The sequence below is a fragment of the Myxine glutinosa genome, unplaced genomic scaffold, assembly GCF_964187855.1.
Source record: "Myxine glutinosa unplaced genomic scaffold, kmMyxGlut1.1 SCAFFOLD_185, whole genome shotgun sequence".
Lineage (NCBI taxonomy): Eukaryota > Metazoa > Chordata > Myxini > Myxiniformes > Myxinidae > Myxine > Myxine glutinosa.
Genome location: NW_027616375.1, coordinates 152,656 through 175,283, shown reverse-complemented (window position 1 = coordinate 175,283; position 22,628 = coordinate 152,656). Strand labels below are relative to the sequence as shown.

Genomic DNA, 22,628 nt, shown 5'->3' with positions numbered 1-22,628 from the left:
ATGGTGGGTGTGGTGTGTGTCATATAAAGAACAAAGGAGAAATCACAGAGGCCATTTACAGGGAATTTACCATTAATCCCTCACTAATTAACATACCCCCACCCTCGTCATGGGGACAAAGATACACTTGCACGACATCCGGTCGAACGGATCCCTACTAATGGTACATGGTGGCTCTTCTGCTTCACGTTAGTCGGAGCACACTACCTATACAATTCTACTTGGACTAAGGTAATCCATTGCCTACCCCCATAAACGTAACAGTATGTTGTGTGTGCGAGATGGTGGTTGTTACCTAAAATGGCTCACAATGTTTCTAAAATAACCTAAAAATAATTGGAAAAGTAACTGAGAGAGAAGGCTGTGCCTCTGCATAACGAAAGACCTGGATAAATTGATCAGCTCATCGAATGGGCAGCTGCCCATGCTACAGACTCCCGACCATTTGTGCCAGTGCAAGACCCGAGTGGATGGGTGTGTGCTGTACAAACCCCCGGCAAATTGCTACCAGTGAATGGACTTTGAGCCTTGTGGGAGTGCCTGCTCTGAACATGGCAGGCTTGGTGATTTATGTAATGGATGTCTGCAATTGAAAAGATGATGCTGTGTGTCATTACCAAGTAACGGTAAACAACTTTTCGACAAAGGGCATCTTTTCAACATGAAAACACACAAAGCTTGTGCCAGCTATTGTTTACATAGGGGTGTCAGGTGAACTTCCCTGAGGAAGACATTATTTTGTTTGGGTTCTTCTGAACACCGATAGAAGCCTGGTGTTGGCTTATAGGTTAGAATGGCTGGCTTGGGATCCTTGGGTCCTGAGTTTGATTCCTGGTCCGCCGTTGAATTGCTCGTCCTCTTTACACAGGAGGCTGCCTCTTCCGCCTGGTCTCAGTTCTCCCCCTCCTCCTGGACAGAGCTTTTTTTTGGGCTGTCTCGCCCATGGAGCGAGCCCAATAAATATAAATGTCCATTGCCACTTCTGGATTCACAGCACACTGTGCCGCCATGGCTGGCACACACTGGCCAGAGAGATCAAAATCAGCCTGGTCACACAAATGTGACTTGTGCCTCTGCGATGGTAGCCCTGTTCACAAACTAGAGGGGTTTGCACATCCAAAATTAATCTGTCTACCCTATCTATAAATTGCATACACTGCCTCCCCAGCAGCAAGTGTAACAAACAACTTACTCTGACAGGTCCCTGTTACATGGCAATCTAACCTACTCAAAACACACGGACCATAAAGCACTTCCCACAGTCTAGCTCTGGATCCGGGGCCACAACAGAAATTATGGAGTGTGTGTGTGTGTGTGTGTGTGTGTGTGTCTGGTAAAAAGTGTGTGTGTGTGTGTGTGTGTCCACTGGTAAAAAGTGTGTGTATGTGTGTGTGTGTGCGTCCATTGGTAAAAAGTGTGTGTATGTGTGTGTGTGTGTCTACTGGTAAAAAGTGTGTGTGTGTGTGTTTTATACATATATAAATATATGAAGTTATGTTAAAAATACAATCTCATTTAGATATTGTGCTTGCAATGGCAAGGTGGAAGTGCCGGGACCAGCAGAAACTGGTCACTAAAAAAGGCCTCAGCATGAAGACGTCATTTCGAAAGTCCCACACCAAATTTTCCTTTGTTAGAATTGCTCTTGCTGAACAAAAAGGAGCAATTTGAATTAATTTTCATGTGAAAAGAAAAGTTTGTTGCCTGTTGACATGAAGTTCAACTTTTAGTTGTGTGAAAAGAGCAAAAAAGTGGATTTTCACTACTCTATTGGAGGAAATAATGTTTCATGATGTCCAAATTGAAATTTGATTAGATACTTCTGAAGATATTTGAAGAATTATTGACAGCAAATGTAACAAGGTGTTAGTTTGTAGTATGATTAACTAACCGGTTTTCTGCCCAAAAGCAGATTCAGTGCTGCCAAAAGCAGCCTCTCAGTCAGGATTACACCAGGTGTTTTGTCATTGTCTTTCCCGTGTTAGTCAGGACAGGAATTTAGAATTTGTTCAGGGTGCTGCCGTTCGCTTTTCTACTCCACACGAAGAACACCGTTGGACCTTTCATGTCCACCACCCAATACCAGCAGATGGGACGTCCGGTTTAACGTCAATCCAAGGGCCGACGCACACATTGATGAATCCTCCTGTTTGTGAAGCACCAGATGACAGATAAAAGCTGTGCCGAGATTCAAACCCACGTTGGACAGCTGAGACATGAGTGTGCGTACCTCCAGGCTATCCTGCCAGTCCAATGATGACGAACAACACAACAACAACAACAACATGCATTTTAAGGCCATTTTCCCTGCTAGAGCGGGGGTTAGCCTTGCGGTCCCCATGACAATCTTCTCCATTTGCCCTATTTTCTGCATCTCTTCTTGTTAACGCCCTTGCCCGCATTTCTTCTTCCACCATCTTTAGTCAAGTCTTTCTCGGTCTTCCCCGTCCTCTACTTCCTTCTACATTAACTTCCATCACTCTTCTCAACCAGTCACTTTCATCCTTCCTCAACACATGACCAAACCATCTCAACCTGTTCCTCTTCACAGCATCAATCACAGGCAATATTCCCATCATCTTTCGCAATTCATCATTTGTCTTCCTCTCTCTCAACGATACTCCGCACATCCATCGAACCATTCGCATTTCCACCCTTTCCAGCCATGTCTCGCTGCTCGCTGCCATAAATCATAACATTTCTCACACATGCAGCATACACCTTTCCCTTCAGCTTCAGCGACACTCTCCTCCTCATCAGCGCGCCACTCAGTTCCCGAAACTTCTTCCATGCACATCTCACTCGAGCAACCGTTGCCGAGTCTGATCCACCTTTTCCATTCAGCATGTCTCCGAGGTAGCAAAATGTTTTCACACCTTCCAGCTTCACGCCGTCTCCAAGATCCAACTCAACATTTCCTCCATCTGCAGCTCCCTCTGTGCACACCTTACATTTGAATGTAGCTGCCACACTGGTAAATGACCCTCTCAGACCACTACATTTTTGATGAACCCACTCAGCGCACATTGTACATTGAATGGAGTTCACTCCGACACCCTTCCTGCACACAGCACACGGCCACTTCCCAGTTCTTTCCACCTCACCACATGCTTTACCACTTGCCATCACCTTCGTCTTTCCGATATTCACCTTCAGACCTTTTGTCTCCATACATTCCTTCCACTTGTTCATCTTTTCCTTCAGTCCATCCATACTTTCCGCAATCAACACCAGATCATCTGCATACAACAACTCCCACGGTAAACCCTCCTTTACGTTCTGAGCCAGCACCTCCATCACAGCTACAAATAGTAGTGGACTTAGTACCGACCCCTGATGCACTCCCACCTTCACCTCAAACTCACCACTGTTCCCGTCCTTCGTCCTTACAGCTGTGCACGCTCTTTTGTACATTGCCATCACTACTCTGATCAACCATTCCTCCACTCCTAACTTCCTCAATGCCCATGTCAATACTTTGCGTGGAACCCTATCGAATGCTTTCTCCAGATCAACAAACCCAAAAAACAACTTCTTCCTCTTATCCAAGTACTTATCCTGCAACTGCCTCACAATGTACTGTCGCATCTGTCGTTCCTCTTCCTGGCATAAATCCAAACTGCATTTCGTCGATCTTCACTTTCTTCCTTATCCTCCTCTCCAACACCCTTTCCAATACCTTCATTCCATGCTCCAATAACTTTATCGCTCGGTACGAGCCACACTCCAGAGGGTCACCTTTCCCCTTGTATAGAGGGACGAGGGTACTCAGTTCCCAATCCACTGGAATGCGGCCTTCTTTCACCACCAGATTACAGATCTCTGTCATTCTCTTCACACCCCAACTTCCTGCTGCCTTCAACATATCTCCCACAACTCCCGTCGGCCGTCCTGCTTTTCCACTCTTCATTGCTTTTATCGGGCTAGCGGCTAGCGGTGTTGGGCTAGCGGCTAGGGTGCCGGCTTTAGGATCCTAGGATCCTGGGTTCGAATCCCGGCCGATCGCTGAATTAACGCCAGGGGGGTTGACTCAGCCTGTCATCCTTCCGAGGTCGGCAAATTGAGTACCAGTTCACTGGTAATTCCCTGTTTGTCGTTGAAGGCGGCAAAAAGGGTTGGCGTCAGGAAGGGCATCCGGCCGTAAAACATTGCTTCAAAAAGGGGACCAAAAAACAACAACTAGCACGGTCCCCGAAAAGGCCAACCCCCGCTTTGCGGGGAAAAATGGCCTCTAAACGGTGGTTTTTATTGCTTTTATCGCTTCCTCAACTTCCTTCTCAGTTATCTTCTCTCCCGGTCCTAAAACTGGGTTACTCTCTATGTTGCCATCCCATTCATTCTGTGTATTCAACAGCATTTCCATATATCTTTTCCATCTTCCTTTAATTCCATCTGGGTCGACAACGATTTGTCGCACTTCATCCTTCAAGCAACTCACCCCCATCACATCACACCTCTCTTTCGCTATGTGCTTTGCAATCCTGAATACTGCTTTCTGACCCTCTTCCGAATCCAAGCGTTCTCTGAACATTTTCCTACATGCCTCCTGTGCCTTTGCTGCCTCTTTCTTTGCAGCCTTCCTGGCTGCCTTATAACTTTCATGCTCTGCTGTTTCTGCTCCCGTACCCTTCGCCTTCTGCCACTCCTTGAACTTCTTCCTCTTCTCGTCAATCCTCTTTCCAACTTCAACATCCCACCCCCATGTTTCCGAGTGCCTCGGTGGTCCTTTTGTTCATCCACATACCTCACCAACGGCTCCCAACAGACGAGCTTTCATTGACATCCAACCACTTTCAAGCTCAACCACATCATCCTCGACCCTACTCAGCCTCTCTTTTAATTCCTCCCTTACTGTCACCTCTTTCAACCTCCACACCTTCATTCTCGGTTGGTACTTCACCCGCCGAGCTCTCCTCGCACCTTTCACCCTTATGTCGCAGACAACCAAGTGGTGCTGTGAAACAGCCTCCTCCCCCGGGATCACCTTTGTGTCCCGGAGGTGCGCCCTATCTCGCCTACGCACCATCAGGTAGTCAACGGTTGTCGTCGACCCACCTGACGTGTATGTAACAAGCTTATTATCCTCTTTCTGGAACTGAGTATTACAAATCAACAAATCAGCTCCATCAGCAAACTCCAAAATCCTTTCACCTTCTCCATTTCTCACACCATATCCGTAACCCCCATGAACTCCCTCAAAACCATCCATACTCCTTCCCACATGTCCATTCAGGTCTCCTCCCACCACAACAACTTCCTCATCTTTCACGTTTTCCATCAGCTTCTCTATCGCACACCAGAACTTGTCCTTCTCTTCATCGCTTCGACCAACCTGCGGAGCATATCCCGAGATGACGTTCACCAAGAGCTTTCCAATCATCATTTTCACCATCATCAACCTATCACTCACTCTAGTCACACTCACCACACTGTCTACAAACTCCTCAGAAAACAGGACACCAACACCATTCACGCCCTCCGGGCACCCTTGCCACACAAACTTGTATTTCTGTCCCTGCCTACCCTTCACCATTCTCACACCACTTCCCTTCCATCTCGTCTCTTGCACACAACATATGTCCACTCTTCTTCTGACCAATACTTCCACCACTTCTCCTGATCTCACTGTCATTGTCCCTACATTCCATGTCCCAAACCTCAGAAACCGACCTCCACTTCGGGCTGCACCCTACCCATATGTACTTGGAATTGTCATGGTTCTCTTTTTGAGGCAATGTTTTTATGGCCGGATGCCCTTCCTGACGCCAACCCTCTTAGTCGTCTCTTATGACACGCAGGGATACGGTGTACCTATTCTGACCAGGGTACACACTGGGAAACGTTTAAAACATGGAAATTCTGGGGTGGGCGGGGGGGCGGCGTCAGCATCACGGCTGCGGTTTAAACATATTCCAACAATATCCAAACAAAACCATGAAAAACAATCCGGGAAAAGTCTCCAAGCGAGAACGTGGATTTGAGAAAGAAGGGGCAGAGGCGGAAGAAAAACGAGATACAGGGGGTGGGGCACAAGCCGAGACGAGGAGGAGAGCGAACAAGCACGTGTCCGGGAGGAGAGAAAGAATCAATATAGAATTCTTTGTCTAGGGAGGTGAGGTGAGGGGGAGAAAACAAAATAAAAGAAACAAGCAATACAGTGAAGGAAATAACCCAAACCGACAAAACACCGACGGGGGGAGGGAAGCCCCAAGTCACCAGGCCGCGCACAAGGTACGATCCAGAAAACGATTAATTACACACAAGTTTGCACGAACCACAAAGCAACACCAACTAGAAACACACAATAACACATACACAGCAAAATAACCAGTGGAAATTTGACAAAGACAAGAATGGGAAAACACTCAAACTTCGATGCCGTGGAGAGCTCGAAGCACGCCTCACTCGCCCGAGGAACCGGAAGTCAAACCCCTCAATGTCAAACCCCAATGATGACGAAATTGAAGGATATTTAATGGCTTTCAAAAAGGTGCTTGTACTTGATTATAAAAGATCAGTTTCGCTTTATTCCTTCATGTTTCACTTTTTCTCCAAGAGCTGGCAAGAATAATATAATGACAAGTTTTGAGCCTGGGTTTGATTTACATACAAGTATTAATTTGTCACCTTGATGTTTCACAAACAGCGTGTTCCTTCCGTAAGCTCATTGTCTCTCAGATGGAGCTTTAAGTCAAAACATCCGTCTGTCACATTGAGTTGCTAGTGGATATTAAAGATCTCTTGGTGTCTTTTGCGAGAATAGATGAGTTATTGCTGACCCCCTTACCAAATTATAACGGCTGCCCTAACGTGGTATTGCATCCAAATCCGTGTTTCCAGGAATGATGCAACTGGCTACAAGGTTGTCCACACTTCTTTAATGGCGACAATCATTCCCACGTTCTTGTGGGATTGGCCAGGCAGATGTTTTTGACTAAAGTCAAAAGGACTTCCAAGGACTTGTAGCCAGTTGTAGCCAGAAAAGGACAAAAGGACTTAAAAGAGGACTTCCGGGTTCGGTTGCGAGAGGACGCTGGCGTTGCATATTCGCCGCTTCTCCGACTGGATGGATGTACAGGGTCTGCTTCTACCTTTCTGACCTGACATCTCACACCTGTCCTGCCTTTTCACACCCGCACGTGCCGCGTGTTCTCCGGCTGGATAACGGAATCTGCTTTTGATGGTACGGAATACGGAATTCGAAAGGCCCGCTCCCGTTGATTGTGGCCGTGGCCTTGTTTGCCGGTGGCCTTGTGGCCTTGTTTGCCGCTGTGGTCTTGATTAGCGGCTGCAGTCGTTTGCCGCTGTGGTCTTGATTAGCGGCTGCAGTCGTTTGCCGCTGCGTTTGCCGCTGCGTTTGCCGCTTTGCCTCCTCGACCTTGGCCTCGTACTCGTCCCTTCGCTCCTGCCTGGCATGGCTCTGAAGTACTCCGCCGCAAGGCTTCTTCTGCTCAATACCCGCTCCACCCCATCATGCATCTCTGCCATCAAATCAAATGGACTCCTCCGACGACCCAGGTACATTCACCGTGGCTCCGGTCGCAAGTTTGTTTATTTGCAATCAGGTCACTCCATCCCCGTCCTCTGGTCGGCTCAGCGCACTCTCACTCTTCGTCCCAGCGCACCTGGTCACAGCAACCCACACGATCGCACCTCTTGCCTACGAACCCTGGCTAAATCACCTGAATTCATCCCTGCTGTTCAAAACAACATCAAGCTCACCCTGTTCAACACCCGGTCCCTCAACAATAAATGCCTCATCCTGAACGAATACATCCTGGATAACAAACTGGACTTTCTCTGTCTCACCGAAACCTGGCAACAACCTCTGGACTACTACACACTCAACCTCACCACACCCAATGGATATTCCTACGTCAATAAACCACGCTCGGAGGGCCGAGGTGGTGGAATTGCCGTTATCCACCGTCAAGACATCAAGACCAACCTCATCTCCATCTCATCTGCTCCATCATTTGAACACCTGGCTTTAAAACTCTCTGGTCACACGCAGTCAGTCATGGCTGTCGTCTACCGCCCTCCCAAACCACACCCATCATTCCTGTCTGACTTCTCCTACTTTCTGACCCAGCTATGTTCCCTCTCCCCCTCAATCCTCCTCCTTGGTGATTTCAATATCCACATGGACTCCACTGACTCCACAATAACCACTGACTTCACTGATTTACTCACCTGCTTTAACCTCACTCAACATGTCGACTTTCCTACCCATATCCGTGGTCACATTTTGGACCTTGTCTGCTCCACTGGATTAAATTTGCACCATCTCTATGGCTCCGACCTCACCCTCTCTGACCACTTAGCCATCACTCTGACCATCAACATCCCCGCCCCAACACCAAGGCATTATCGCACAATCAACTTCCGTAAGCTAAACGCTCTTTCACCTACCTCATTCTCATCCACCCTCTCTGAAAAAATGTCCACTTCTCCCTTCATTGACCTCCACACCCCTTCCGACCTCACTGACTACTACAACCACACTCTCTCCTCCTGCCTTGACCAGCTTGCGCCTGTAAAAACCAAAACAGTTTCTTTCACCCATTCTGCTCCCTGGTTTACCCCTGAACTCCACCTGATGAAAACTCGTGCTCGCCAACTTGAAAGACTCCGCAATAAAACGGGTCTCATAGTTCACTCCCAAGCCTACAAGGACCACATACAACACTACAAAGATGCCCTCTCCCGCGCCCGCTCTGCCTACTACTCTCAAATTATCCACTCTGGCTCCGGAAACCCAAAAGCACTCTTCTCGACAATAAACAAACTCCTCCGCCCCCTGAACACCACCACCCAGTCATTCACAGTAGACAACTGCATCTCCTTCCTCTCTTTCTTCCAACGCAAAATTGACAACATCTACAACAGCTTGACCACCGCCGCACCCGCTCCCCCTCCAACCACCTGCCCCCCCTTGTCCTGCCATCCCCTGTCTCGGTTCTCCCCAATCTCTCCTACTGACCTCTCTGAACTCCTCATAGGAATGAAAACTGCCACCTGCACTCTTGACCCCATCCCCTCCAGCTTTGTCAAAGCCTCCCTCCCTGCTCTCTCTCCACTTATCATTGCAACAATAAACTCCTCCCTGTCTACAGGCATCGTCCCACCTTCCCTCAAAATTGCTGCTGTTACCCCCATTCTAAAAAAACCTGGTCTAAACCCTGACACCCTAAACAACTTCAGACCCATCTCCAACCTACCCTTTCTGTCAAAAGTTTTGGAACGCGCTGTAGCCACTCAACTCAAACATCATCTCTCTGCCAATAACTTGTATGAAACATTCCAATCCGGATTCCGCTCCAACCACAGTACTGAAACTGCTCTCCTCAAAATCACCAACGACCTTCTCCTCTCCTCTGACGCTGGCAACCTCAACATTCTCGTCCTCCTCGACCTCAGCGCTGCCTTTGACACCATCGATCACACTATCCTCCTCACCCGACTTGAATCCACCTTTAACGTCACCGGCACTGCCCTCTCTTGGATTAAATCATACCTCTCTGACAGATGCCAGTTCATCTCCATCAATAACTGCAAATCCCCCACTGCTCCCCTCCCCCAAGGTGTCCCCCAAGGTTCAGTTCTTGGCCCCCTCCTCTTCATCCTTTACCTGTCCCCGCTCGGTCACTTAATCCGCCGTCATGGTCTCCAATTCCACTGCTTCGCCGATGACATCCAGCTTTTCATCTCCACCAAGTCCGTCTCCACCGACACCCACTCTATCCTGACAAACTGCATCACTGAAATAAAATCCTGGCTTCAAATCAACTTCCTCAAGCTTAACTGTGATAAATCTGAAATAATCATCATTGGCCCAAAAACGCTCACAAAATCCACCCATAACTTTGCCCTCAACATCGACGGTATCCCAGTATCCACCTCCCCTCACATCCGGAATCTTGGCGTCATCTTTGACCAAACCCTTTCCTTCGACAAATACACTAAACAGATCACAAAGTCAGCCTTCTTTCACCTGAAAAACATTGCCCGTCTCCGCTCATCCCTCTCCTCCACGGCTGCAGAAACCCTCATCCACGCCTTCATCACCTCCCGTCTGGACTACTGCAATAGCCTCCTCTATGGTTCACCCTCAAAAATCACCAATAAACTCCAATACATTCAGAACTCCGCTGCCCGTCTACTCACTCATTCCCGGACCCGTGACCACATCACCCCCGTCCTTTACAAGCTTCACTGGCTCCCCATCCCCCAGAGAATCCAGTACAAAATCCTCCTCTTGACATACAAAGCCCTCCATAACCTGGCCCCATCCTACCTGGCTGACCTCCTCTCCAGACACACTCCCACCCGCAACCTCCGCTCTGCTGGTACCAACCTCCTGACCCCCTCCATCCGGACCAAATTCAGATCCTGGGGGGACAGGGCCTTCTCCATCGCTGCTCCCACCCTCTGGAACTCACTACCTCACACCATCAGAGACTCCTCCTCACTCACCACATTCAAAACATCACTAAAGACCCACCTGTTCAACGCTGCATTCAACATTCAACCCACAGCATTTAACCCCTGACTATCTCTTCTCCTTCTCCCTCCTTTTGCTTTAAATATTTCCCTATTGATTCTTGTCTTGTCTTTTTGATTCTTGTCTTATATATATGCCGTATATCGCTGCTGTTTGTTTTCTTGATTCTTGTCTTTTTGCAATTGTTGTTTTCATGTATTGTTATGCATTATGTTTTCCACTCTGTCAAAGCGCCTTTGGGCTTCTGGAAAAGCGCTATACAAAATAAATGAATTATTATTATTATTATTAAAGTCTTTTATAGACCTGCTCGCCAGGCCTGACGTTCGACTTAGTTGTTAGGGCAGGAATTTTGAAATGTAGCCATGGTGCCGGCGATAGCCTGCCTAGTCATCAGGAAGTACAATGTGGGATCTTTAATGCCCATCAACTAATGCCAGCGGACCGGATGCCAGTTTAACGTCCATCTGAGGGACGGCACTCTCATTGAATCACCCTGTCTATGAAACGTCTATGTCTATGCAACACCAGACTTGACAGTTTGAAGTGAGTGTACATACCTCTCATCCACCCTACCAGCCCAACAAGATGCTGCACACTACAACAAACAACAACAACAGGCATTTTAAGGCCATTTTCCCTGCAAGAGTGGGGGTTAGCCTTGCGGTCCCCATGACAATGTTCTCCATTTTGCCCTATTTTCTGCATCTCCCCTTGTTAACCCCCTTGCCCGCATTTCTTCTTCCTCCATCCTTAGCCAAGTCTTTCTCGGTCTTCCCCGTCCACTACTTCCTTCTACATTCATTTCCATCACTCTTCTCAACCAGTCACTTTCATCCTTCCTCAACACATGACCAAACCATCTCAACCTGTTTCTCTTCACAGCATCCATCACAGGCTCTATTCCCATCATCTTTCACAATTCATCATTTGTCTTCCTCTCTCTCAACGATGCTCCGCACATCCATCGAACCATTCGCATTTCCACCCTTTCCAATCTTCGTTGCTGCTCTACGTTCATTACCCATGTCTCGCTCCCATAAATCATAACACTTCTCACACATGCAGCATACACCTTTCCCTTCAGCTTCAACGACACTCCCCTCCTCATCAGCCCGCCACTCAGTTCCTGAAACTTCTTCCATGCACATCTCACTCTAGCAACCGTTGCCGAGTCTGATCCACCTTCTCCATTCAGCATGTCTCAGAGGTAGCAAAATGTTTTCACATCTTCCAGCTTCATGCCGTCTCCAAGATCCAACTCCACATTTCCTCCATCTGCAGCTCCCTCTGTGCACACCTTACATTTGAATGTAGCTGCCACACTGGTTAATGACCCTCTCAGACCACTACATTTTTGATGAACCCACTCAGCGCACATTTTACATTGAATGGAGTTCACTCCGACACCCTTCCTGCACACAGCACACGGCCACTTCCCAGTTCTTTCCAACTCACCACATGCTTCACCACTTGCCATCACCTTCGTCTTTCCGATATTCACCTTCAAACCTTTTGTCTCCATACATTCCTTCCACTTGTTCATCTTTTCCTTCAGTCCATCCATACTTTCGGCAATCAACACCAGATCATCGCCAGATGATGATCACCAGATCGCCTACTTGTATGACCCATTTACTATGTACAATTGTACAGGGTGACCGCAAAAAGTGTTCCCCGGGAAGAGTTGAATAACTTTAATAACGTCTAAACTTAACAAAATTTGCAGATCATATTACTGACTTAATAAAGATGTCACATAATCAAGATGGCAGTTGTCTGCAAATATATTTGACAATTGTACAATTAAATTACTAATGGCATCGATGTTTGATGATATGCTCCACATGTCGGGCAAAGTTATTGATTACTTCTTGTATGCACTGTTCATGACCAATGGCCTGTATGCTCGTGGTAATGGCTTCGTAAAGCTGGTCTTTCAAGAAGCCCCCCCCCAAGAAGAAATGAGGGTGACTCAAGTCGGGTGAATATGGGGACCACTCCTCCTCGCTTCTTCGACTGATGACCCTGTCTTCGAATTTGTCTCCTCCAGCCACTGCAGCTTCGGATTTGCACAGTGAGGCGTCGTCCCATCCTGCTGCTGGTGCCACTTTTTCCCCTGGTCAACTCCATCCATCTCGCCCAGGGCATCCCATATTTTCCCCAAGACAGACTTCAATGTTATGTTCCTTATTCACAGTCTGGGCATTTCCTTGCCTGTCCTCAAACCAAAATGGCCTAATTATTGCATGCTTTGAGATAGCCAACCAGGCAGTGTACTTTACTGAGTGAAATGGTCTTTGCAAATCAAAGTCAGGCTTTTCACACCCCAGAATGTTGTTTCTGCTATTCATATGACCGAGGAGAAAATGGGCCTCATTAAATAACCACATAATCATTCAAGATGTCAGGATTCTTCTCCATTGCGTTCCCAAGTGAGTATCACATTGTTATTCTCACGATATCGTTATCCGTCGACTTCTGTTTGACAGATATTTGGAAAGGTCTCAATGCTAAGGCCTACATTAGAATTCTCTTCAAGCTTTCTTTTCTGAAGTTGAGCCCTTGACTGGTGCCGGAGAGATTTCTTGGGACTGTGGGCGACTGTCGGCAAATATAGCGATATTCTCGGGTGACCTTGATTTTAGTTTGCCAGAGTAGCCTCCTCTGTTTGGTGAATTCATACACAAAACTGTGCCGTGCTGTATCAATTTCTTTTCACAAACTTTTGAATTTGAGACTTGCTGGGTGCTTTTCTTGTTGCAAAATGTGGGCAGAATAGGCTCCTTGTCTGTAAGAATGAATTTGTCTTCAGATAGTTTTCTGCAGAAAATGACTTTTCTTTTGGTGTCCATGACATGGTGTGTGAATGTTGTAGATTCAAGAAACTTGGCAGATACGCTCTCATTTACCTCAGTCAAGACCTTAAAAATGAGAGATTGAATGAAGACTGAGGGTTATTAAACTTTTTCCAGGGTCCACCTTTTTGGGGTCACCCTGTACGCGTAATTACATTTCTATACCATTATTCAAATGTACATTATTCAAATGTACAGTACAGTATTTTGAGATAGCCACTGATTTGATCATAATTTTCAGATACCACAAATGATTGCAATAGCAACTGCAGTGATTGTATTACTTTGACCCATCTGGCCTGTGTAGCTCGTGTTCATGTGTAGTCATTGCCTCTGTTTAGATAGCAAGCTGGAAGCAAGGAACAGCTGCACTCATTCAGACAAATGTCCAATGAGGCAGCTGCTTTTAATCAGGTTGATTTATTTTTACCACTTATGCCATGCCAGTGCTCTTTATTCCGAGCCGCCTAACAGAGGAAAGTCTTTTATCAGTACGCACTCCTCTCTCTGTCTCTCTCTGTCTCTCTCTGTCTCTCCCATGATTGTGCTGACTTTATTTTGCAGCCTGCTATTGAAATTAATTTGTTTTTCATTTAATTTGCTTGCATTCTGATGCTTTTTTGTGGTTGGTGGAGGTGTAGCTGTTTTATTATATAAAAATATAAAATAACTACCTTTAGAGGCCATTTTTCCCTGCAAAGCGGGGGTTGGCCTTTTTCGGGCACCGTGGTTGTTGTTGTTTTTTGGTCCCCTTTTTGAAGCAATGTTTTACGGCCGGATGCCCTTCCTGACGCCAACCCTTTTTGCCGCCTTTAACGACAAACAGGGAATTACCAGTGAACTGGTACTCAATTAGCCGACCTCGGAGGGATGACAGGTTGAGTCAACCCCCTGGCGTTAATTCAGCGATCGACCGGGATTCGAACCCAGGATCCTAGGATCCTAAAGCCAGCACCCTAGCCGCTAGCCCAACACCAGGGCTCTTTGCTGTTTTATTGCTGCTGCTTATTTGCCTAAAGTTGAACACTGAATAATTTTATGATAGCAGGGCTTTTTGAATTTTAAGGAAGACGTACTGATAATACTGTCGGATCCATGCCGACTAACACCGCCGCTGGACGGATGGACCGAACTGGCTTTAACTCCGTCCGACTGCGTTAAATTATGGCGGATTTATGTGCGTGCAGTTGAGGAGAACACACGAGAAACTTAAAGCTTTTGTAACCCCAACAGGTTTATTCCCGAATAAGAAAACCAGGGGAAGACTGACCCGATGAAGGAATACAACGCCAGGTTGGGTGGGAAGGAAGGGAATGCAATTAATAATTGATTATATACAATAAAAACCACCTTTAGGTGGTGAGGTAAAATACAATGAGGTAAAATAAATCGAAAGACATTTAAGGCGCCTCACTCCATACTCAATCAGGCTTAGCGGTTAGGGTGCGGGCTTGGGGTCCTTGGATCCTGGGTTTGAATCCCGGTCGATCGCTGAATTAATGCCAGGGGAGTTGACTCAGCCTGTCATCCTTCCGAGGTCGGCAAATTGAGTACCAGTTCACTGGTAATTCCCTGTGTGTGTCGCAAGGGGCGACTAACAGGGTTGGCGGCAGGAAGGGCATCCGGCCCTAAAACATTGCTTCAAAAAAGGGGCCCACGGTGCTCAAAAAAGGCCAAAAATGGCCTCTAAAGGTGGTTCTTCACTCAATACTCAATCACAGATGGGTAAGCGAACAAAAAAGGGGTGGACCCTACTTCACTATACATTTCTAACTACATCAAGGTAATCTCTAATGCCTCCCCCCCAAACCCCCCCCCCCCCCCTCCTCTCCACATATGTGGACAGGAAGAGGGAGGCCTGAAATGAGGTGTAAGTGAGTTAACTAAACCACTTGCAATGGGTGAGCAGCAGACCTTTTGGGATTCTGCCTTGACAAGATATTGCCAGTAACCCAGGGAACCGTGGACGCTATAATTTCCAGGGAAGCAAGGTGGGGGAGCAATTGCAGGTGTACAGAGATGGGATTTGCATTAATTGATGCATGAGATGAAGCCGTTGTACACAAGAATGAGCTCTGAGCAGCTCAGAATGGAATTTGTTGTGTGGAGAATGCCGGGGCTTTACCCACCCTTTGGGAATATTATGGAGATTTGGTCTACCAAGACTGCTTGTGACAGATTACGAGTCCCATTGACTCTGCATACAAAGAAAAACAACACCAACATCAACTATTGCACAATAAATGACATGACACATTATAGCGCCAAATACTGGATTCACACAACAAAGGGGGCAGGCAAGGTCTTGAGCAGGCATGAAACTAGTGGCGTGAAGGTCACTGTGGTCATGCACACTGACGTTTGTTTCTTGTTCCCGGTTGCTCCACATGTGTTGCTGGTTTGTGAATTCCTCCCTCCAGTTCACCAAGGCTAAGTTTCCCAGACCAGATACATGTGTTTTACTGTTTAATTTTCATTCCTGTATTGCAATTCGTGTTTTCGTCCAATTTTCTGTGCCAAACCATTACATGCCTTGCGTTAAATTGATATACCTGGTAAATTCCGGCCGAGTCGCTTAATTTTCTTCAATGTTACCCTTTCCTCCAGGTCTTCAAGACAGCTGTTCACCACCATCTCACTCAGTCTGAAAACATGATCTCTTCTATCATTCACCCCCCCCCCCCTTCCATATTTTTTTCCCCCCAGATTTCCTTCCTGGGAATTTGCTTCTGTATCCACTCCTTGCATTCTCCCTACCCCTCATCCCTACCCACATCCCTTTTTGTCCGTGTGTCTATTTTGTCCTTCGGCCCTGCTGTTGACATTTCCACTTTCTCTTTTTGCTGTTCCTTTTGTCCTGTTACATCCTTATCCGTTCTCTTATAACTATTCGATGAGCCTTGACCCTGTATACAAAAAGGCGGAAAAAGCACAGCTCAGGGAGGAAGAGGGGAGAATAAATGGTGACAAAATATGGCAGACAAGCAAAGGAAAGGATGTCTCTCCCTTTCAGATTTGACTCCAACTGATCTGCTCAGTGCGGTCATGGCCCTCGTCAACTCTGGGACTGCTTTTGTGGGTGGCGGGTCCTGTCATTGGCTGACGCTTCTGTGGGTGTGCCATCTTCCAGGCCATCCCACCCTGCGGGGTGGCTCCAATAAAGAAGACTTCCTTTCCTCTCCAGAACTCTGCAGCCAACCTCGACACCATGGCTTGCGGTGCACTAGCCATACAGTCTGTGATGGTGTCGCTTCTCCTGTAGTGCAATGCACTTTCCAGTGTGCCTTTGATATTTGTACCCAAGTCCTCACCTGGCCTCACCTAAAAACAGGTGCAACCTTACTCTATACTGTCTTAAGATTAACACTCACTGCCTCCTCGGTGCACGATTTGCAATACAACTTACCCATGGAGAAAGTTATTACAGGGAGAAATCTAACCTTCATGATCACATGGTCCAAACAATTCTTACCACAATTTTTTATTTTTTTATTTTTATTTTTTTTGTATACAAGATCGAGGCGCATGAAAGAGCTAACATTAATCACACAAAAAGACAAACCGACACACAAAACACAAAAAACAAGGAGCGGCAGACAAGATGGGGAGAGAGGGGGAAGGACACAAAAGAGAGGGGGAAGAGCGGGAAGGACACAAACACAACATTTGAGAGCAGGGACATCGGGAGGACTTGGGGGGAGGTGGGAGAGGAATAAAACATATGAACACTGCAAGGACTCTGGGGTGAATTACCGGGGGTAGAAAAGATCAAGGTTTTCGATGGGGGAAGATAAGAGATGGTGGTGAACAGCTGTTTTAAAGACCTGGAGGAAGGAGTGGGATTGAAGGGAGTGGGGGAGTTTGTTCCAGAGGCGGGAGAAAAGGGGAATGAAAGAGTGAAGGTGAGCAGAGAGCCTAGATTTTGGCAGTTTAACCATAAGAGGGCTGCAGGCAGATCTTGTGCGACCTGAAGGAATATTGGGGGGACAGAGCACAGAGAGAGCTGGGGGAGCAAAGCCGGAGAGGAGTCGGTAGAAGACAGAAAGACCACCAACCTGCCTGCGGTGAGTGAGTGAAAGGCCCTCGGTGTTGACTACATCGCAGGAGATTCCAATGATTCTGAAAGCTTTGGCCTCAACAGCGTGAAGCCGAGCAAGGTGTGAGGCAGGAGCACCAGCCCAGAGGGGGGAACAGTATTCTATTGAGCTGCGGATGAAAGCCTTGTATGTGGTGAGGAGCTCAGGTGTGCCAAGGAAGGACTTCGCACGATGGAGGATGCCCAGTCGGCGACTGGCTTAGGAGGCCAGCTTGGAAATGTGGGTTTCCCAAGAAAGATCATGGCAGATAGTGAGACCCAAAAGCTTGAGCGACAGAAATTCTTGGAGAGGATTGTTGAGAAAGTAGATGGGAGGGTTGTCCAGTCGGTCCTTTCGGAGAGACATTGTAAGAGTGTGAGATTTGTCAGGATTGAAAGACATGTTCCACTTGTTTGACCAGTCTGTGATTTTGTCCAGGTCTGCAGAGAGTGAGGAGGCTGCAGACTGCTGATCTGAGGGATGAGGAATGGAGCGACAGAGAGTAGAGTCGTCAGCAAAGAGATAGAGAGGATTTTCAAGAGAGTCAGAGAGATCATTGATGAAGACCAGAAAAAGCACAGGGCCCAGAACACTACCTTGGGGAACTCCAGCCTGAACAGGAAGAGGAGATGAGAGAAACCCATTCAGGGCCACACGTTGACTACGACCAGAGAGGAAGTCCGCCAGCCATGCATGGAGATTTCCATGGATACCAAAGGAGGAGAGTTTGGTGAGCAGAGCAGGGTGCCAGACCGTATCGAAGGCACGTGAAATGTCAAGGGAGACAGCGCTAATTTCCTGTTTGGCGTTGAGGACCTCCATCCATTGTTGAGAAAGCAGAAGCAGCATGTCCAGAGTAGAGTGACCAGGTCTGAAACGAAATTGAAGATCAGAGATCAAGCCATTGGAGAAGAGGAAAGATTTAATATCTGAAGCAATGATGGATTCCATGACTTTGCTGATAATTGGGAGAAGGCTGATTGGTCTGTAGTTGCTGGGATCTGTTTTTGCACCTTTTTTGTGCAAACCGGTGATGTTGGCTGATTTCCAAGCAGATGGCAGATGACCTTGAGCAAAAGAGAGGGTGAAGAGAACAGAAAGAGGGAGTGAAAGAGCAGAAGAACATGATTTTAGGACCCGTGGGCTGATGCCGTCAGGACCAGTTGCAGAATCAGAGTCGAGGGTTGACAGAAACTTTTCCACCTTGTCAGGAGGAAAGGACACAGAGTCCAGGAGCAGCTGGGTACGACTGAGTACGGTGGGTACAGAGAGGGATGGGTTTGGGACACAAGATTTAGAGGCAAACACAGAGTTGAGGCATTCAGCTTTTTCACGTGCGGAGTCAGCCGTTAAGCCGTTTGTGGTGAGGGAGGGGATGGAGGGGGAACAAACACCAGAAACAGATTTGACCAGACGCCACCAGGATTTGGAAGAGGGAGACAGATAAGAGAGTTCGGTCTTGAGAATGGTGAGATATTGTTTCCTGGCTCTCCTGAGGGTGGACACACACTTGTTTCGGGCTTTGTGAAAGGAAATGAGATTTCCTTCCGTTGGATTTGCTTTCCAGGAGCCGAAAGCAAGTTGTTTCAGGGCAACAGCCTCACCACAAGATTCCGTGTACCATGGACGGGAGGAAGGGTATGACAACTGAAGACGAGATGGTATAAATCTGTGCATGAGAGAGAGCAATTTACTTTGAAAGAATTCCCAGGATGAGTTGATGTCAGAGGCGGTAGAGATGGGAGACCAGTCCAGATGATTGATGGCTGCTTGAAGACCGTGCCAGTTGGCCTGAGTGAAATGCCAGACTCGTCGACGCTGTGGAGGCTCTCTGAGAATGGTCAGAGAGATGTCCACTTTGACAAGCACATGATCAGATGAGCTGATTGGAGCAGAAGAAGAGCAGCAGACATTTTCAGGGAAGTTTGTCATAACCAAATCCAGAAGAGAAGATGCTCCGTTGACTGAGATCCAGGTCGGGAAATTGACAGATTGTGTCAGTCCCAGTGAGTCGCAGAAGTCCTTTGCTGAAGAGCCATGGCTGGTGAGAGAGGTACCCACACCCAGCCAACTGGCATGGTGACAATTGATATCACCACATATGAGGAAGAGAGAGTTGGGATGGGTAGATAGAAGTTGGTCCATATTATCAGACAGTGAGATGTAGATGGAGTCATCGCTGTTTGGTGGACGGTACAACACACATATGAACAAAAGGTGGGAGCGAAGGGGAAGCCGTATCCAAAGGTATTCCTGGGGGTGAGGTGGAGAGAGGGCAGTGGAGGGTGAGTGAGGAAGAGAGTTTTTTATAAAGATAGTAACCCCACCTCCAGGACGAGGCTCAGGTCTATCATACCGGAGGAGGGAGTAACCTGGGAGAGATACCAAGGCATCAGAGACATCATGAAGGAGGAAAGTTTCTGTTAAGCAGATCACATCTGGTTTGTCAGAAGCAACCTGTATGGAGAGGTCAGTCAAGTTTGAGCGAAGGCCCCGGATGTTTGAGGTCCATACCGTTAATGAAGAGGAAGGGGGAGCATCGGGTCCAGAACAGGGGGGGGGGGGAGGGGTAGGGTAAGATGTGGAAGAGGAGGAAGAGGTAGGGAGAGCTGTTGAAGGTGTGTCAGAGATTTCAGAGATTTCAGAATAGCTTGGAGAAAGGGAAGAATGGGGCGGACAAAAGGTTTGATGGAGATTGCGTGAGGCACAGTGAGGTGTTATTTGAGGAGGGGGAAGAGCGAGGCAGAAGGTTTGGGGAGATGAAGGTGAAAGTTGGAAGGGGGAAGAAGCAGGGAGGATGCTTTGAGGAGGAGGGGTGGGGTGAGAGGGGAGTCTAGGAGGGGAGGAGCGAGGGAGAGTCTCAGAGGGGAGGGGTGTGGGGGGAGTTTAGGAGGGAGGGGAGGGAAGGGGCAAGGGGGGAGATTTGAAAGGGATGGGTGATGGGGAGGATTTGGAGGGGAGGGTGAGATTGGATTTTGAAAAGTGTACGATTCATGGGAAACGAACATTTTTTGCAAAATGAGTTTGAGACCTTCGAGTCAAAAATACGTTTGAGGACACTGGAGGAGGGGTGGAGTTCTGGATAGTTTATGGAATGTAGAAAGGAGGAACTGTAAGAGATGGTATTATATATATTTTTTGGAATGAATAGATTTGGTGAGCAAGACGAAAGCATCCTTTTGTAGGAAAAGAAGAAAAGGGTGTTATAATATATGAGAGAAAATAGTTGTTCAGGGGAGAGATTATACATTTCTAACCGCGTGATCGCGAACGAAGAACGAACGAACAAAAAGAACAACAAATAAACGAATAAGACCTGGGAAGGAAATATTATTTTTGGGGTTTTTTTTTTTTTTTTTGTGAGTACAGATATTAAACAAGGAGGTACGGGGTGAACGACTGGTATGAAACAGAGAACGAAAAATAATTTCAGCATATTCGACGAATCGCTGAGAGAAAAACGAAACCACAAGGTCGGAGACGGTACGGTAGTCTAAGCCTACGAGTACTAGGCCGCAGAATACTCGATACCATTAACCGACGATTGTGTATACATGTACGAAAAAAATCTACCTGTGGATTACCTCCTTTCATGCAACAGCTGCCTTGTGATCTCAATCACAATCTCACGAGAGGAAGATCTCAATCCACAATGTCAAGAGCAACCCGTTGTTTCTGCTTGCAATCTTGTGACCATTCAAGGAGGAGCACATGAATACCATTAGCAGACATCTTGGAAAGTACAGCTGTGTGATAGATACTCAAAGCTTCAGATATATCCAGAGATGGCTCTCATCTGTTGCATGAGATTTATTGCTTCCGTCTGCTTTTATTTTCTATTCGATTGAGCTAGACCTAGTAGCATCAAACTAGTCAATGATGGAATCACTAAGGCAGAAGCTGAACTGGTGATGGATTAGGGAGTTTGGTGAAATAATGCCAAGGGTCTGCAGCAAAGAAAGATACCATCACTTTGAGAACATTGACTGGTCTATAATCAAGTGGATCAGTCTTGGAACCCTTCATGTGAAAATGGGTGATGTTTGTCTCCTTTATAAGATGATGGCAGAATACATTCTGTGAAAGCCATTGAGAAGAGGAGAGGATAAGCGCACAGTTCTTGACTATTACAGTAACAATGCTTTTAGGTTCAGTTGCAGAGGTTGTGTAAAGACTGACCAGGAGCTTCTCGGTTGTGGTGGGAAAGAAGTCCATGTGCTGCAGAGAGCAATCTCTCATGGGGAAAATGTGCGTATGTGAAGAGAGAGAGAGATTAGCGGCCTTGGCCTTTTCCGTACCTTTTCCCAAGCATTCACCAACATTCCTCCATCCTTTCGGAATGAAGATGAAGATGCAGAAGCATAACGTGCGTCCAATAAGAGGTTTGGCTACGAACACGAGTTTAATGTTTTGGCTCGTTGAGGACTAATGTAAACTGTTTGCAGGTTATGCATAGTTTGCAGGCTAGGCAGACTTTAGGTTCCCATCAGTTTCTTTTCCTTGCAGGTGGACAACGCAATCTGCTTTTTGGTGATTGCCCTGATAGCATGCATCCGTGTAGCTGGCTTGGGATGTTGAATAGGACGATTGGATGTAGGAATGGGGAGCATTGGTGAAGAAGGTATTGGTATTGTTGACATACTTTTTGTTAAACATTGTTTCCCTTGTTCTCTCTCCCTTTATCACTTTCCTCACCCTATAATCAACCTCCTACCCCATCACATAGGCTGGCTGGCCAGTTATGGGAGATAGTCTACATCTACGAGTTGCAAATGGTGGATACCACACGCATTGTAAGGATGGCAGGCAAGGATCGGAAAGTCTCATCACAAGTCCTGGTTCAGCTTGTGATATTGAACACCACAACCAAGATCAAGGCCAATCGTCTATTCTCAGTGGTGCTGGGTGCCTGGAATGTAAGCACCGGACAATTCGAATGGCGCAAAAGGCCACTGCGACATCCAGAAACGGGGGTACTTGCGAGTTGACACCTTGTAGTGAGCAATATTGCGAGTCCCACGTTCATGAGCTGTCCACTTCTAATTCGGTGCTGAAGGCCAATTGGGATATTTCAACTGTAGTTTCTGCAAATTTAGTAACGGAGACAATGGTAGATGGTATTGGAAATGACATGCGCCCTCGCCAGTCCTCTTTTTACCATCATTGCTGCTGTTATGCCAATGATTCTGA

General features: G+C 47.1%; 1 long non-coding RNA gene across 1 annotated transcript in view; it reads left to right on the top strand.

Annotated features, from left to right (window-relative positions):
• The window catches only part of LOC144888948 (uncharacterized), a 137,476-nt gene extending 115,107 nt beyond the window's left edge, over positions 1-22,369 (top strand). The window contains exon 3 of the long non-coding RNA XR_013621481.1: positions 22,165-22,369. This is a non-coding gene — a long non-coding RNA (uncharacterized LOC144888948). The remainder of the gene's footprint in view (positions 1-22,164) is intronic.
• The last annotated feature ends 259 nt before the right edge of the window (positions 22,370-22,628 follow it).